The following is a 16,240-nucleotide window of genomic DNA, read 5'->3' as shown; positions in this document are numbered from 1 at the left end:
ACGTGGAAAAGTAAATAAGCTAAAGATGACTCCTCTCCAGTAGTTTAAACAACAGTGACGCTGTCACATCTGCACTAAACAAGCGCCTTGAAAACAGAAACCATTTCTTACTCAAATTAGTATTCCCAGTACAGTGCTTAGCGTAAACACTCAATATCGATCAAGTAAATAAACAAACTTCATTCACTACCAGGTTTTGAGAGCCTTTAAGTCACTTAAGTGAACAGAACAAAACAAGGCTTATGCAAGTAGAAATGAGAGAAAACAAATAGTAAAATGACAGTGAGCATTAACAAGAATTTAAAGTTACAAGCCTTGAGCCAAAAATAAGATCCTTAATGAAACTATAATAAGACAATAAAATAATTTATTGTTCTTTGTAAGCTAGTGATAAAAATGTATGTTTGAAGCATGAGAGGAATTTTCAGAAAAAGGGTCAATATTTTTTTATGTAGTTCACTCATGAGCCCTATTAAGAAAGGTTTCTGATATCCTTGATGCCAATTTATCTTCCTAGGCACAGGTTCACCTAAGCTAACAGCGTAGTACAGACTCGGGGGCACTCTGTAAGAGAAAACGTAGTTTAACTTGTTGACATTATAGAGCCTGCTAACAAAAAGAGGCAAGCAGCCACAGCAAAAGCAAAAGTATCAGCTACTATCATTTTACCATGTGCAAGGAACTGTGATAAGAATTTCATGTGCATTACTTAGCTTAATCCGATCAAACAACTCTATCATACGGGTATGATTACCCACATTTCAGAAACGAAGAAATAATGTTAGACAAGCGATTTGCCCAAGATCACACAAGTAGCCAGTGTCATGCTTCTACTGAAATAAAAGCAGGAAATAGGATCATGGGCCATGATTAAAACTGAGGGTACAAAATCTCATCACAATCAGACAACATGACCATTTACAGTACTTTCTACCTTCTGACTTGTTCTTATAGAATATGTACACGTGGAGTTTATTTGACTCAAGATTATGTCTGGATGATGACATGTTTCTTGACATCTGTAATTCTATGTCTCTATGTAGTTGTGTATTTCCACGATTCACAGTTGATTCTCCAGTTCTGTTTTCCACTTTTTTTTATTGTTATAATTTCCTCAAGAGCAGAAACCTTGCCTTTTATTTGTGTCTCCATAGCCTCCTAAATTGTGATTGTTCAATAAAGGTTTCCCAAATGGTTAGATAATGCCAGCATTATAATTCATCTGTCCAAGAAAAAAATTACATGAATGAGGTTATCCATTTTATCGACAGCTAAATCTCCTGAAGCAGTCTTATGAGTTGCTTTGTTTTTGTGCAAACTCAAAGCCACCAAATCTACAAACTAATGATTTTATTATGTCCATCCAATATAGGACTCATTTGGAATTCACTGATTTTGAAGTAAAACTCATTAGTATTTTGATGGTCACAAAAAGCAATACCTTCCCAGATTTGATCCTCTAGACAACTACTGCCCTTCTACAACCAAACACTACAGGAAAGAATGGTGACCTCACACCTGCTGACAAGAGCCCAGGCTGAGTGGGCAGCCAAGATGCACACCCTCACAAGGCTGGAATCAGGTACCTGGACATCCTCACCCGGGCGATGTCAGAGACACCCAGCAGGGAGCAGGACTTTCCTCCCCCAAAGCCAATCCTGAGTCCGCACCAGGGGAAGCTGGCCTTGCACTCCCCTCTGCAGTAACAGCAGCTCCACCCCCTCCCAGGGATGGAGTCAGAGGAGGCACTTCCTCTGGTGGCCTCGAAGTGATGAGGCCACCCCACTGCGGTGACAATGAAGACCATGTAGTGAGCCAGAACTCCTACCCCTGCCCAAGTATAATAAATAAATAGTCCCCCTTCATTTGGGTGTCAGTGGGGGCCAAGGGGAGAACCTGTACTTACACCTCCCCTGGCAATATAACAAGACGGTGCTCCCCCTTCTCAACCAGAGGAGTGTCAGCTAAAACAAGAGTTGTGAATAAGATCCAGAGTCTCAGAACATAATAAAAAAAATGTCCAGGTTTCACAAGAAAATCACTTGTTAAAGCAAGAACCAGAAAAACCTCAACTTGAATGAAAAAAGACAATCGAGATGCCAACACTGAGATCCCAGAGATGTTAGGATTATCTGACAAGGATTTTAAAGCAGCCATGACAAAAATGCTTCCACGGAATTACAAACATGCTTGAAATTAATGAAAAAAGTAGAAAGCCTCAGCAAAGAAACAGAAAGTCTCAGCAAAGGACAATATCAAGAAGAACCAAATGGAAATTGTATTTATTTATTATTATCTTTAATTTTTTTATTTTGGCCACACCATGCAGCATGTAGGATGTTAGTTCCCCGACCAGGGATAGAGCCTGTGCCCCCCAGCAGTGGAAGCATGGAGTCTTAACCATTGGACTACCAGGGAAGTCCCCCAAATGGAAATTTTAGAACTGAAAAATACAATCACTAAATAAAAAGCTTGGTGGATAAACTCAACAGCAGAATGGGGGTGGCAAAGGAAAGAATCAGTAAACTCAAAGATAGCACAATAGAAATTAATCTGATCAAGAGAGAAAAAAACAGAAGGAAAAAAAAAAAAGGCTCAGTGAAACTATAAAAAGATCTAACAGTATCATCAGAGTCCCTGGAAGGGTGGAAAACATCCTTGAAGAAATACTGGCTGAAAACTCCTCAAACTTGGCAAGAGGCATAAATCTACAGAATCAGATTCCGTATAGGATAAACCCAAAGAAACCCATACCAAGACACGTCACAATTAAACTTCTGAAAACTAAAGACAGAAAAAATCTTGAAAGCCACAAAAAAAAAAAAAAAAAACTGACACCTTACCTATAGTGGGGAAACAATCAGAATGACTGAATTTACCATCAGAAACTATGCCAGTCAGAAGGATGTGGCACAATATTTTTTAAATACTAAAAGTAAGAAACTGTCAACACAGAATCTCATACTCAGCAAAAAACAAATCTTCAAGTATGAAGGGGAAATAAAGACAACCTCAGATGAAGGAAAGTTTAGAGAACTGGACACCCACAGACCTACCCTAAAATGATGGCTAAACAAAATTCTCTAAACAGAAAGAAAACATCAAAAGGAAACTTGGAACGTTAGGAAGGAAGAAAATACATGGTAAGCAGAATATTGACAAATACAAAAGACTTTATCTTCAAGAGTTTTATATTATGTTTGATGGTGGAAGCAAATACTAAAGCAGTCTGATGTGGTTCTAAATATATGTAGTGGAATATATAAGACAATTTATCACAAATGAGGGAGGGAAAAGGGGCAAAAACAGAGGTAACAGGCCTTGCATCCCCTAGGCAATCTTCTGACATCGCAGTTGGGGAGCTGTGACCCACAGTTGGAGAATCAATAAGCTAAGTATGCAACTAGTGCCCAATCTGTCTTTTTTTAAGATAAAAGAAGTATTAGCAGAATCTGCCAAAAGCAAGCCCTATTCAGAAGGTGACAGATTCTCATACTAAAGTAGGTGGGGTAAGAGTTTGACGCATTAATGTTTCCAACTATGATTACTTTTCTCTTTCCACAGGCCAATTATTTAAAGAGAAATAAATTGAGATTTTAAAATTTTAAATCCTCAGTTTAGTCAAGTCTCATAGTTTTTTGAATTTTTCGAATACCTGTACACTCACCATTTCTTTTTTTTTTTTTTTACACTCACCATTTCTGATGATTAATCAGTGCATGACAGCTGAGTTTTAGCTGCAATTTTATCACACTTTTCAAAAATAATCATTTCAGAAAAAAACACTTCCAACAAGAATAGAACCTTATTTATATTTCTTTTCTTTTTTCTTAAAATTTTTTAACATCTCTATTGGAGTATAATTGCGTTACAGTGGTGTGTTAGTTTCTGCTGTATAACAAAGTGAATCAGCTATACGTATACATATACCCCCATATCCCCTCCCTCTTGCGTCTCCCTCCCACCCTCCCTATCCCACCCCTCTAGGTGGTCACAAAGCACCGAGCTGATCTCCCTGTGCTATGCGGCTGCTTCCCACTAGCTAGCTATTTTACATTTGGTAATGTATATATATCCATGCCACTCTCTCACTTCGTCCCAGCTTACCCTTCCCCCTCGCCGTGTCCTCAAATCCATTCTCTATGTCTGCATCTTTATTCCTGTCCTGCCCCTAGGTAGAACCTTATTTATATTTCTTATAGGAAATATATGTTAGAAATTTAAATTTCAGACTTCCCTGGTGGTCCAGTGGTTAAGACTCTGTGCTTCCACTGCAGGGGGCACGGGTTCAATCCCTGGTAGGAGAAGATCCTGCATGCTGTGCGGCGCAGTCAAAAAATAAAATATATATATATAGTGTGTGTGTGTGTGTGTGTGTGTGTGTGTGTGTGTGTGTGTGTGTGTGTGTGTGTGTGTGTGTGTGTTACACGGGCCTCTTACTGTTGTGGGGCACGGGTTCAATCCCTGATAGAAGATCCTGCATGCTGTGCGGCGCAGTCAAAAAATAAAATATATATAGAGAGTGTGTGTGTGTGTGTGTGTGTGTGTGTGTGTGTGTGGCCTCTCCCGTTGCGGAGCACAGGCTCCGGACGCACAGGCTCAGCGGCCATGGTTCACGGGCCCAGCCGCTCTGCGGCATGTGGGATCTTCCCAGACCGGGGCACGAACACGTGTCCCCTGTATCGACAGGCAGACTCTCAACCACGGTGCCACCAGAAAAGCCCTAAAAAATATTTTTTAAAAAAGTTTAAATTTCATTAAAAATGTGGTTTCTTGGACATCATTCTTCCCTCTGAATAGGCAACTGATGTGGAAGGATACTGTTTGGGTGAGTCAGGAGACTTTTTTCCAGTGATGAAAGCTGCGTGCATCTCAGTTTTCTTATCTATAAAACAGTAATACAGAGATAACACATGAGCTGCTGAATGAAAGGAAATATACAAGCCTAAGCTTTAAAAACAAGAATTTTGTGAAAATGTAAGATAACACATATGCTCATATCAGGGAGAATATTTTATATTTGGTAAATGCAGAATATTATCTTTTATTGGTTTACAACCTACCTTATTCTAAAGGTAACTATTCTAAAAGACTATTTCTCCACCCAAACTTCTCTCTTAAATAGGAGAGCAGAAAGTAATGGATTAAACTAACACACCATTGTAATGGTGTAACACACCATTGTAACACACCATTGTAAAGCAAGTATACTCCAATAAAGATGTTTAAAAAAAAAAAAAGTAATGGATTGGCTTTCTTCTATGCTTAACTATTTTCAATAGAGGCCTTAAAGCAGATCTACGGCTCATGAAACAATATGTGATATGATACAAGCACATCATGAAGACTCTTTATGAATCTTAAGATTCTGTATGAACATGAAACATTTTATTTGTACAGAAAATGCTTTTAGAGATGTTCTTTTATTCTCATTTAAAGTGTTCTGAATATTTCTTTAATTTCTCCTAGAATTCATTCTTTCAGAAGTCATCTATAAATTAAAGAGCAATGTGTAGATGAAAGAGTATAGTTTTTTAAGCCCTTATAAAATAATGCCACAGAGAATGGCAAAAAGTCAACATATTGATCGCTAACAAATACCAGGGAGAAATTTGCATCTTCCTGCCAGGCAGCTAGTAGGCAGGGATCTTGGACTTCCAGCTTCTAGAACTGTGAGAAATAAATTTCTGTTGGTTAAGACACCCAGTCTATGGTATCTTGTTGCAGATACCTGAACTAAGACACCCATTCTTAGTAGTAAAGCTCAACCATAATTCTGTGATACCTTAGGATGTTGCCTTTTATCCCAGAATGTATTGCAAAGTTCCCATATCAAAATTAAACTTATCTTCATCTTAAAAACTAATTTCTGCTATTCAAAAGGAATGGGAACCCATTCAGTCCTGTGGGGATCAGATACCACAAAGTCAAGTACCCCCTACAACCCACAAAAATTATATTGAAATAAGTGGATAAAATTTTAAAAAGTCATTATAACTGGGTTAGGGTTTGTGTTACATATACCATCAAATAATTAAATCCCACATGAAAATAAGAATAAACCTTAAACTTACACTTACTGTTAAGGTAAGTTTTGTGGACCATACGACTCTCCAGGTCCTTTAACGTGTCTAGCGCGTCCCCAAAATGACTATGAATCACCCCGCTTCAGAACACACACACACACACACACACACACACACACACACACACACTCACACCACACACACACACACACACACACACACACATATATATCTAGTTTTTCAAAAAGAAGACCAGAGGCAGGCGTTGCTTTCTCCTGCACTGCTAAGCCCTTGGCACACCAAAAGCCTGGTACGAATCCAAGCCCAGGATCCGTTACTCTATTCTCTTCCTCTATTCCTAATACACCTCCATACATTTAACAAGTATTTGATGAGCACTTACTATATGCCAGGCACTTTTTAGGTGTTGGGAATAAACAAGAACAAAATCAGACACACTCCCCATTCTTTTAGATATTACAGATGATTAAAGGAGACAGACGGTAATCAAGTAATTAAATATAAGTCAATTTGGAACAATGGTGTTGGTTATGAATGAGAAATACATGGTCCTACAAGATAATAAATCAGAGGGTCTAACCATATCAAAGATGCCCAAGAAGGCTTCTCTAAGATGTGACACTTGAGCTGAGATTTGTAAGTAGGTGTTAATGAGACAAGGAGGGGAAGGAAAAGCCCAATACAAGGAGCCCAAGGGAAATGTGAATTGGGAGTTAACAATGGTTGAATAACTCCTGCCATTTAATTAAGTAGAATGTTTTCTTCTCTTTTCCTTTTATGTGTTTCATTCATTCATTTATATTTATTTATTTATTTTTGACTGTGTTGGGTCTTTGTTGCTGCGCACAGGCTTTCTCTAGTCATGGTGAAGGGGGCCACTCTTCATTGTGGTGTGTGGGCTTCTCACTGCAGTGGCTTCTCTTGTCGTGGAGCACAGGATCTAGGCACGCGGGCTCAGTAGTCATGGCTCGCGGGCTCTAGAGTGCAGGCTCCGTAGTTTTGGCACTCAGGCTTCGTTGCTCCGCAGCATGTGGGATCTTCCCAGACCAGGGCTCGAACCTGTGTCCCCTGCCTTCGCAGGCAGATTCTTAACCACTGCGCCACCAGGGAAGTCAATATTCATTCATTTATTCATTTAATTTGTTAAAAAACTTTGTGGGTTTCTTAAAAGTAGTAGAGGCATCAAAGAATGAGGATCAAACATGACAGCAGAAGTATAGGCAACAAATGTAAAAACAGACAAATGGGATTACATCAAACTTTAAAACTTCTGGGCATCAAAGGAAACAATCAACAGAGTATAAAGGCAACATACAGAATGGGAGAAAATACTTGCAAATCACATATCTGATAAGGGGTTAATATCCATAATATATAAGGAGCTCCTACAACTCAACAACAAAACCAAATAATCAGATTTTTTAAATGGGCAAAGGACTTGAATAAAAAATGCTCCAAAGAAGATACACAAATGGCCAACAAGCATATGAAAAGATGTTCAACATCACTAATAGTAAGAGCAATGCAAACCAAAACCACAATGAGATGTCAACTCACACCCATTAGGATGGACACTATCAAAAGAACAGAAAGTAACAAGGGTTGGTGAGGATGCAGAGAAATTGGAACCCTTGTGCACTTAACATTCTGGTGAGAATGTAAAATAATGCAGCCATATGGAAAACAATACTGAGGTTCTTTACAAACTTGAAAATAGTACTGCCATGTGATCTATCAGTCCCACTGTTGGGTATATATCCAAAAGAATTCAAAGCAGGATCTCAAAAAGATAGTTGCACACTCATGTTCACTATAGCATTATTCACAAAAACCAAGAGGTAAAAGCAAACCAAAGGTCCACTGACTGATGAATGGATTAAAAAAAAAATGTGGCCTATACATACAATGGCAAATTATGAAGCCTTAATAAAGAGGGAAATCCTGCCATATGCTACAACATAGACAAACCTAGAGGACGTTATGCAACGTGAAATAAGCCAGTCCCAGAAAGAGAAGCACAGTATGATACCATGCATATGAAGTTTCTAAAAGAGTCAAAATCCGGGGCTTCCCTGGTGGCGCAGTGGTTGAGAATCTGCCTGCTGATGCAGGGGACATGGGCTCAAGCCCTGGTCTGGGAAGATCCCACATGCCGCGGAGCAACTGGGCCGGTGAGCCACAACTACTGAGCCTGCGCGTCCGGAGCCTGTGCTCCGCAACAAGAGAGGCCGTGATAGTGAGAGGCCCACGCACCGTGATGAGGAGTGGCCCCCGCTTGCCACAACTAGAGAAAGCCCTCGCGCAGAAACGAAGACCCAACTCAGCCCAAAAATAAGTAAATAAATAAATTTAAAAGAGTCAAGATCCTAGAAACAGAAAGTAGAAAAGTGGTTACCAAGAGCTGTGGAGAAGGAGGCGGGGGAATTACTTTTTAATGGATATGGAATTTCAGTTTTCTAAAGTGAAAAAGTTGTAGACATCTGCTGTATAACAATGTAAATATACTTAACACTTCTGAACTGGACACTTTAAAATGATTAAGATGATAAAAAAAAAACGTCAGGGACTTCCCTGGTGGCGCAGTGGTTAAGAATCTGCCTGCCAATGCAGGGGACACAGGTTCCATCCCTGGTCCGGGAAGATCGCACATGCCGCGGAGCAACTATGCCCGTGCGCCACAACTACTGAAGCCCGCGCACCTTGAGCCTGTGCTCCGCAACGAGAGAAGCCCCCGCTCACTACAACTAGAGAAAGCCCGAGCGCAGCAACGAAGACCCAACGCAGCCAAAAATAAATACAATTAAAAAAAGAAAGTCAGTCTCACCTAGTCCCTAAATAGCATGCTACCAAGCACCAATTTGAATGAATTCCAATATTAACATAAATTCAATTAGAATAATAAAGCTGTATCTCAAAACTTTTTAAAAATGAGGATCAAGAAAACTCACTGAATTATTGAAATGTCATTGTTGACCTCTAAGAATGTTGGAACAGCACTGAAATCAAATAGTTTGACAATTCTCTAGAAAAACTGAGGTTTTCATACTCAAAACCTCATGGAATTCGGCACATTCTAGGCATTCTCGGCTGTCATTATGATCGTGCAAGTTGTGTCTGCATCCAAGTCTCTGGCCAAGGTGGCTGGATGAAATCCAGGCTGCACTCTGACTCAAAGCCAGCACCCACTGGGCTGCATCCACCGAGGTGGGCGGGCGCACCGTGTGGTTCTTTGGCTATCTGGCTGGTAGGCATTCATACTCATTTCTCAAGGTGTAGCTGAATTTCACCTCTGTGGAGACCTCCCTGACACCTTCCGTGTCCGTGGCCCTAAGCGACACATGAAGTTGTATGACAATCATCGGCATGTGGGTCTCTCTAGTGAGACTGAGTTTACTGAGGGCCTCTGTTCTGTGTCCATATGGTTAGTCCAGGCACCTGGTACTCAGGAAAGTGTTCAATGATGGTTATGGAGTTAAGATGGCTCTTGAAGGAAGATTCAAGGGGGAGGCAGGAAAAGTGGAGAGCTACAGATGAAATGTAGGAAGGAGACTGGAAGTGGGAGAGGTGTACAGGCAGCAACTCCAATGGCTCTGAGTGGAACCATTATAATGCTGGATCAAACATAAGGTACAGCAGATGTACAAAGCAGGATCTTTGCATCGATGGATTACTGTAGACTTTCTCACAACCTTGTCCTATGTTGGGCACATGACAAGTGAAAAGAACCAACCTTCTCATGGGTAAGGAGGCTGCCCTTCCTACCACCTCTTTATGGGCTGCAGGAGCCCATGTTCAGCCAAGTTCTTGTAATTCAGAAAATTCAGCTTCGTTTTGCCATGGTTTTCAGGTCTTAAACCAAAATTTTACTGGTGTTTCTACCAAATCACAACCCGTGACTGAGTCTCAGCTCTCACATAATTCCCATTATGTACTTTTTTGGTGGAAGTTCTAACAAGCAATAAAACTGCAGCCCATCAAGAAATCAAGAGGGAAAACTAAAGCAAAGAGTCTGGATTTCCTATTCCAAGGATATTCAGCTTCTGAAAAATGGAGTGTCAGCTCTGAGCCTTCCTTCCCAGAGTGGGTATTTTCTCCTTGGAATTCATATCTTACTGTTCCTGGGTATAAAGGATTAACCTGCTATACTAGGTTTGAGGGATAAGTGATAGGCATTGTATAAGTGACAGGCTAACTTCTCGATGCCAAAATTTCATGGTATGTAAATGAGAAATGTACAGAAAAAGAAGACTACACACAAAGAATCTGCAAATCCAAGTCCTGCCAAGAGCCCAGAGAATTCTGTGAACTTAAAAAGACTGTGGCAGAAGCACAAGCCAGTACTGCAGAGGTTATAATTTCTTGCTCTGCGTTGTGTCCTCTGCATTGTCTAATGCACGTAAGCAAAGGAAACAGATAGTGGCTGGGCCATTTCTTTTCTTAATAACATTAATAAAAAGAAAGCCACATATTATCAATTGTGTGACCTCATTAGTTTACCTGCAATAAAGTGCCCAGGAAGTGCAACCTGTAGTTCTTAGCAGTCCAAAGGTTTCCTGGAGTTTCACACCCAGAACAATCTCCAACTTAACACCCAGCCTGGAGCAGAGGAAAATGGGCCAGGTGTAGAAAGATGATTTAAATTCTACCACAAATGCTGTTTTACACAAGGTCACTGCTCAACTGACAACACTATGATAATGCAAACATGGCATCTGCTACAGGAAGAAACCTCAGTGCTTTGAGAAGGAGAAAAAGCAGTTAAATTCACGGCTCTGCATTTCAGGGGTATCAGGACCTTCTGGAGGACTCATTTTTCTACACACAAGAGCAAGCTGAATACTGTCCCGTGCGGCTTTCTTCTACTTTCATCTCTACAGTAAGTGCCTTTTCTATGAAGAGCTGCTGGCTGATGGGGAATCAGAGGCCATCAGTATGTTGGTGGCATTTCCTAAACAAATTCTGAGCTAGTTGGAGGAGTCCACAGTGACCTCCAAAGGCAGGCTATCCAGGGGGGGAGCCAGGCCATGAGCAAGGAAGGCTGTCCATTAACGTTGTTCACGGCCCATAAGGTTGTACCTTTATTAGATTAGACAAGAGTATATATTATATATGCTAGGCTGTTAAGCAAATAAATACGGGTAAGGAAATGACAGCCCACAAAATTATATGGCTTGTTTTAACCACCACTCACCACTCAGAGTAGCTTTTCTTCTGCTTATGCCAGGGCAAACCAGCTACTCTGGCGCTGTCGGTGGGAGTAATGATCCCCTTTCCTCTGCAAAGCAAGTAAGAAACAAACAGCAAATAACAGCAACCCTCAGGGGCCAGAGACACGTCAGAAAGAGTCACTCGGGGGCGTGGGGGGGAGTCCAAACCGATTTGTTGGTCCCGTATCTCTAGTTCTGGTAACGGCCCTCCGGCCTTGGGCTCCAGGTGGAGGCAGGAAGTCTCAGCGTAGCGGGGAAGAGACGCTAGCTGTCCCGCGCTGGCGGGAGTCTCGCCGCCGAGGGAGCTTGATCGTGGACCGAGTGGAGTCCAGGGTCTCGCGGGAGGACGCAGACGCAGCCCGGGGCTGGGAGCCCCCTCGCGCGGGCCTCCACGAGGCGCCCCCGCCGCGGGTTTTCGCGCACGTGGCTGCGGGCCGCGCCGCACTCCCCCTCCTCGTGGGCTCCCGGAGCGGCCCGGGCGCTCGGCGGCGGCGGCGGGCGGCTAGCGGCGAGAGGCGGGCGGCGGGCGGCGGGCGGCGGGCGGCAGGCGGCGGGCGGGGGCGGGCCTGCGAGCAGGGCTTCTGGCGGCTTTCCAGGTCGGCGCACTAATACGGGCGATGAGGCTTCGCGGCTCCAGTCTGACTGACGCCGACTGGGGCCGCCGCTGCCGCCGCCGCTGCAGCCGCTGTCTCGGTCCCCGCCGCCGCCGCCGCCGCCGCCGCCGCCAGGCCCTGCCGGCGCTGGACGCGTTCAGCCAGGCGGTGAGTGCGCGGCTTTTGGAGCGGGCGGCCGGGGCACCCACCGCGGGGGAGGGGACGCGGCCGGACCTGAGTGGGGGTGGGGGGTAGGGATGAGCGGCACCGCGGGGAACAGGTAAGAGCTGCCCTCCCCGGCGCGCGCTGGGCGTGTGCGTGTGTGGACGCGGGTGCGGCGAAGTTTTTCTTCCACAGGGAAGTCTTGGAGGCTCTTTGGTGTGTGGCTTGGCTCTTTGTACTCTCCATCCCTGTATTTCTTGGTGGGGCCTGTTTGGGGTGGGTCGGGGTGGGCGAGAGGCCGGAGGGGGCAGCTCCGGGGAGACGGCCGCGCGCCTTCCTCTCTGCTGCGGCCGCGGGAGCCGCCGGCACCTGGGACCTGTCAGAGGATGCTTGGCCCGCGGCGGGGGGCAGGGATGGGCGCTCGCCGTCAGCCCCCAGGCTGGGTACCGCGAGGGGCCGAGCACCGAGGACAGGCGCCGTGGAGACCCCGATTTGCCGCTGAGTAACTGTTTGCTGTGGCCGGAGGGGGAGGACAGTGGAGAAATCGGGGTGCGGGGTAGTATATGTGACTCCGCTGGCCTCCCAGGCCTTGTATCTCGTAGGGTTTTTTTTACTCTGCTTACCTTTGAGACACGCGAAGTGAGCAAAAAGAAAAAAAGAAAAGTTAGGAATGTTGTTCAAGTGTCTCTGCGCTAGCGCTTGGATTGTGTTGGGAGCTGGGGTGTTTGTCTTTTCCTTCGCCTGCTGTTCGGTGCCAACTCTCCGCGGAGGGGAGGGGGGCGAGGTGGGGAACAGATACAGGAGACTTACTGACGCCAGCATTGTGATCGGAAGGAGCAGCGAGCGTGGGGCGGCGGCGGGGGGACGGGACACATTTTTATGGATGGCTAATCGCTGACAAGTCTTCCCGTTACTATGCCTTCCTCCTCCCACTCTTGACAGTGGAAATTTGAAATGATAGTTTAGAAATACTCCGTTGACTTGTTTCTGGGCTGGAACTGGTACGCGTGAGAAATAACGTACAAATGATGTAAATCGACTTTGGGAATAAAATTGCACGTAAATCCTTTGCCCAGTAATTCACAGTCGGATACACACCCACAGGACACTGTGGATTGCTTTTAATGGATCCAATTTACAAGTACCGTTTCAGTGGCTTGCCAGATTTCTCGGATAATCTTTTGGAAGCGTTGTTGAACAGGAATAATAGAGAATAGCTGTAAAGTCATAAGGCATTTAATAATGCTACCTCCTTGGCCATAATTGAGCCAAGCATTTGGGCATCCTTCTGGGTGAGTGACATGTTAATCCTACAGGCATATCTTCTGCCTTGGGATTCCTCTCGGTGTCAGGGAATGCCATTGGATGTTTACATTTTAGAAATAGTGATCTATATTTAAAAAGGAAGTAAAAATAAAATCCAAACACATTCTCCTAACTCTAAATAGACAGTTCAATAAGTAAGTATCCCTATATTTGTAGGAAACCATGAGCAGGATTTTGGACCGCTCTCAAGTTTGTGGTTATCCAAGAAGGATACTGCAGATAAGAAAATGATGTAATCATTTATAAATAAGGAGCATTTAAAATATATTATGATAGAAGCTTCAAATAATATATCAGAAAAATAACTTTTAGTGGCAATGGTCGCCTTCATTGATGGCAAGACTGCTGTCTTTAGCAGACAGCCTTCAGCTTGTTAATCTATTCTGACACAACCAACTCCCGTTTTTATGCTTCACTGGCTATCTTTGCCAAAGCTGTTTTTTGCTTGAACTCTGTGGTTTCAAGCTATGTTTAAGAGAATGCCAACGTATTCTTGATCTGAGCAAACTCATTTTTATCACTACAGTGTTTGCTAAAAATCAAAGACATAAACAAATCTTAGGTTAAACCTCAAAGTACTTTGCCCTTCTCACATCTTTGTCATCAATCTTATAAAGTCAGCATGAGCTATTTGACTTTTCTCCTTTTAAAATCTTTTTCCTTTTCTTATATATCCCCAGTTAATGAGTAATCAGAAAATATTCACAGACGTCAACTACTATATCTCTGATTGCCCAAGACCATGGAATGAGAATTAGGAGGGGTTTTTGTTGTTAATGAAACATTGCTAAGGATTCTGGAAGTAATAAACAACTGGTAAATTTGTTTATCCTTTCTAATCATGTGGTCAGTTGGAGGAGAAAAAAAAATCTGTCAAGAAATTATTTCATAAAGATTAAAATATTCAATTTCAATTTTACAAATAGTTTAATTCTTTTTAATGAGAGTTCAATTTCCTTTGCCACATTTGGAGAGTTGGTGTTTAATAAGTGGTCACTATAGCACTTAGACAACTGACTAGTTTATATCTGACATTCCCTCTGCAATAAATAAAACAGCAATTTCATCATGTTTGGCTTTAATATGTTGGAAATAATACTTGTCCACAAAATATACTCTGATACAAGGCAAGCTAAAAGTTATGAAAATGAACAAGTTTGTTTTTTTAATTCGCAAAACATACTACCTTGAATTTTAAAGTTCTAATGAAGCTTAGTGCAGATTTTCTGCTCATCACTTCTAACATTTAATGAGGAATTCAGAAACAGGGAATAGTCCAGAATAAAACAGTAAATGTAGCAGTACATTGAAAGCATGAATCTCTTCAAATAGTTGTAATTCTAGGCTGTTGGGTTTATATTTCCTTGGTTACTGTTGCCAGTGAGTTGAAAAGTTATTCTAAAGGGGGAAAAAGAAAAAGCAAACAGTAAATTTGTAAGTAGTTATAACAGTATGAGCACCGTAGAATATTTTCTTTTCTGTTAACCTAGTAAATGTTCATGTCATGAGTAGGGGCATAACAAAAAATAAACAAATATCCCTTGGCCATAAACTAACATTTTCAAATAAATATTCCGATAAATGATGTCTCTTAAGAAACGTGAGCTAACTAAAGTTAAGATTTTAAGATGTTTGTTAGCGTTAGAAGCCATCAGACCCGTGGAAGTTGGATGTTCTTCGTGCCAGTGGACCTCGGCCTGACACTACCTACCCCAAACCATTCTGAACACCACCCACTACTCTCTTTTTGCATCAGCCTTGAGCTGACCCTAGACCACGTTTCCAGGCTTATCTTCCCACCCCTTCCATATTTTATGCTGCAATTAAAATAAAGAATTGTGATTTTCCCTGCATACCCTGGCTTTCCTCTCCTCTGCACGTTTCCTCATGCTAAGGCCTAGAATGCCTTCCCCTGCTTCCCGACCTCTCACCAAATCCACAGACCTATCAGCATCTTCCTCATCTTTAATGACCCTGTCCAGGTGTGTCCTCCTCTGATGCCCCTGGTCTCAGGTGTGTCCTCCTTTGAGCACCTGTGGCTCTTGACATTTTGCACTCATGCCCATCTTGTCTACTATTGAATTACTCATATACTAATTTGTTTCTTCTCCTCAGACAATCCTTTCAAGATCTGTGAAGGAACGGACTGTGTTTTTGTCTATCGTTTTCATTACCTTCTTGCCCACCACAGTGCCCTGCCTAGTGCTCAGTCAATAAATATTAATTAATTGACACATCTTTCACTGAACCCATGGTCTCGTCTGGAATAAAACCTGCAAAGGAGTTTCCCCTAAACGATAGGTCTTAACGGTCCATCTTTCAAGAAGCCAGCGTTGAACTTGAGCTGAGGACATGTTAAGAGGCTGTGGAGAATAAGCCCTCACCCCAGCCCAGCTGAGCCTCTTTCTCCTGAATATTGTGGCTGAGCATTACAGTCAGGAAAGCTTATATGATACTCTTATTGCATTAGCAATTTTCCATATCAGATTCACTAAATACACAATGGAAACCATTTAGCAAAAAAAAAAAAAAAAGACCAGATTTTTAATGTGATATGGCTACCACAATGAAACTCTAATTCGATTCCACAGAAAATTGCTAACACGATATGCTGACCCCCTTTCCCCCAGCAATAGCCACAGAAAAATTGATACTGTTTTTAGTGTACATGTTTCAAACTGTGCTCACAAAAGAAAAAGCCGACTGCTGCTGAGATGAGCTTCTGCTCTGGTCAGATGGGATGTATAAAGAATCTTGTTATCAGTCTTGTCAGAGAGCTGAATCTCCCTTCTGTGCCTTGTTGATTACATTACCAAACCATACTAACTCCCATGGTAAGGTGCATCGTATTCTGTTCAGTGGTTCAGAGTGAATAGAGTTAATATAATGTAAAAAATATAATTTG

At 42.6% G+C, this 16,240-nt stretch overlaps 2 protein-coding genes across 2 annotated transcripts in view; both read left to right on the top strand.

Annotated features, from left to right (window-relative positions):
* ALG5 (ALG5 dolichyl-phosphate beta-glucosyltransferase) overlaps nucleotides 1-1,800 on the top strand; it is a 36,452-nt gene extending 34,652 nt beyond the window's left edge. Inside the window, exon 11 of the mRNA XM_079902623.1 lies at nucleotides 1,373-1,800. The gene's annotated coding sequence lies outside the window, so the exon portion shown is untranslated. The remainder of the gene's footprint in view (nucleotides 1-1,372) is intronic.
* A 9,504-nt stretch (nucleotides 1,801-11,304) lies between these two features.
* The window catches only part of SMAD9 (SMAD family member 9), a 63,972-nt gene continuing 59,036 nt past the window's right edge, over nucleotides 11,305-16,240 (top strand). Inside the window, exon 1 of the mRNA XM_079903372.1 lies at nucleotides 11,305-12,015. The gene's annotated coding sequence lies outside the window, so the exon portion shown is untranslated. The remainder of the gene's footprint in view (nucleotides 12,016-16,240) is intronic.

The sequence above is a fragment of the Stenella coeruleoalba genome (genome assembly GCF_951394435.1).
Source record: "Stenella coeruleoalba genome assembly, chromosome: 18".
NCBI classification, from domain to species: domain Eukaryota; kingdom Metazoa; phylum Chordata; class Mammalia; order Artiodactyla; family Delphinidae; genus Stenella; species Stenella coeruleoalba.
Note: the sequence above shows the minus strand (reverse complement) of the source record. Positions and strands in the feature narration are given on the sequence as shown.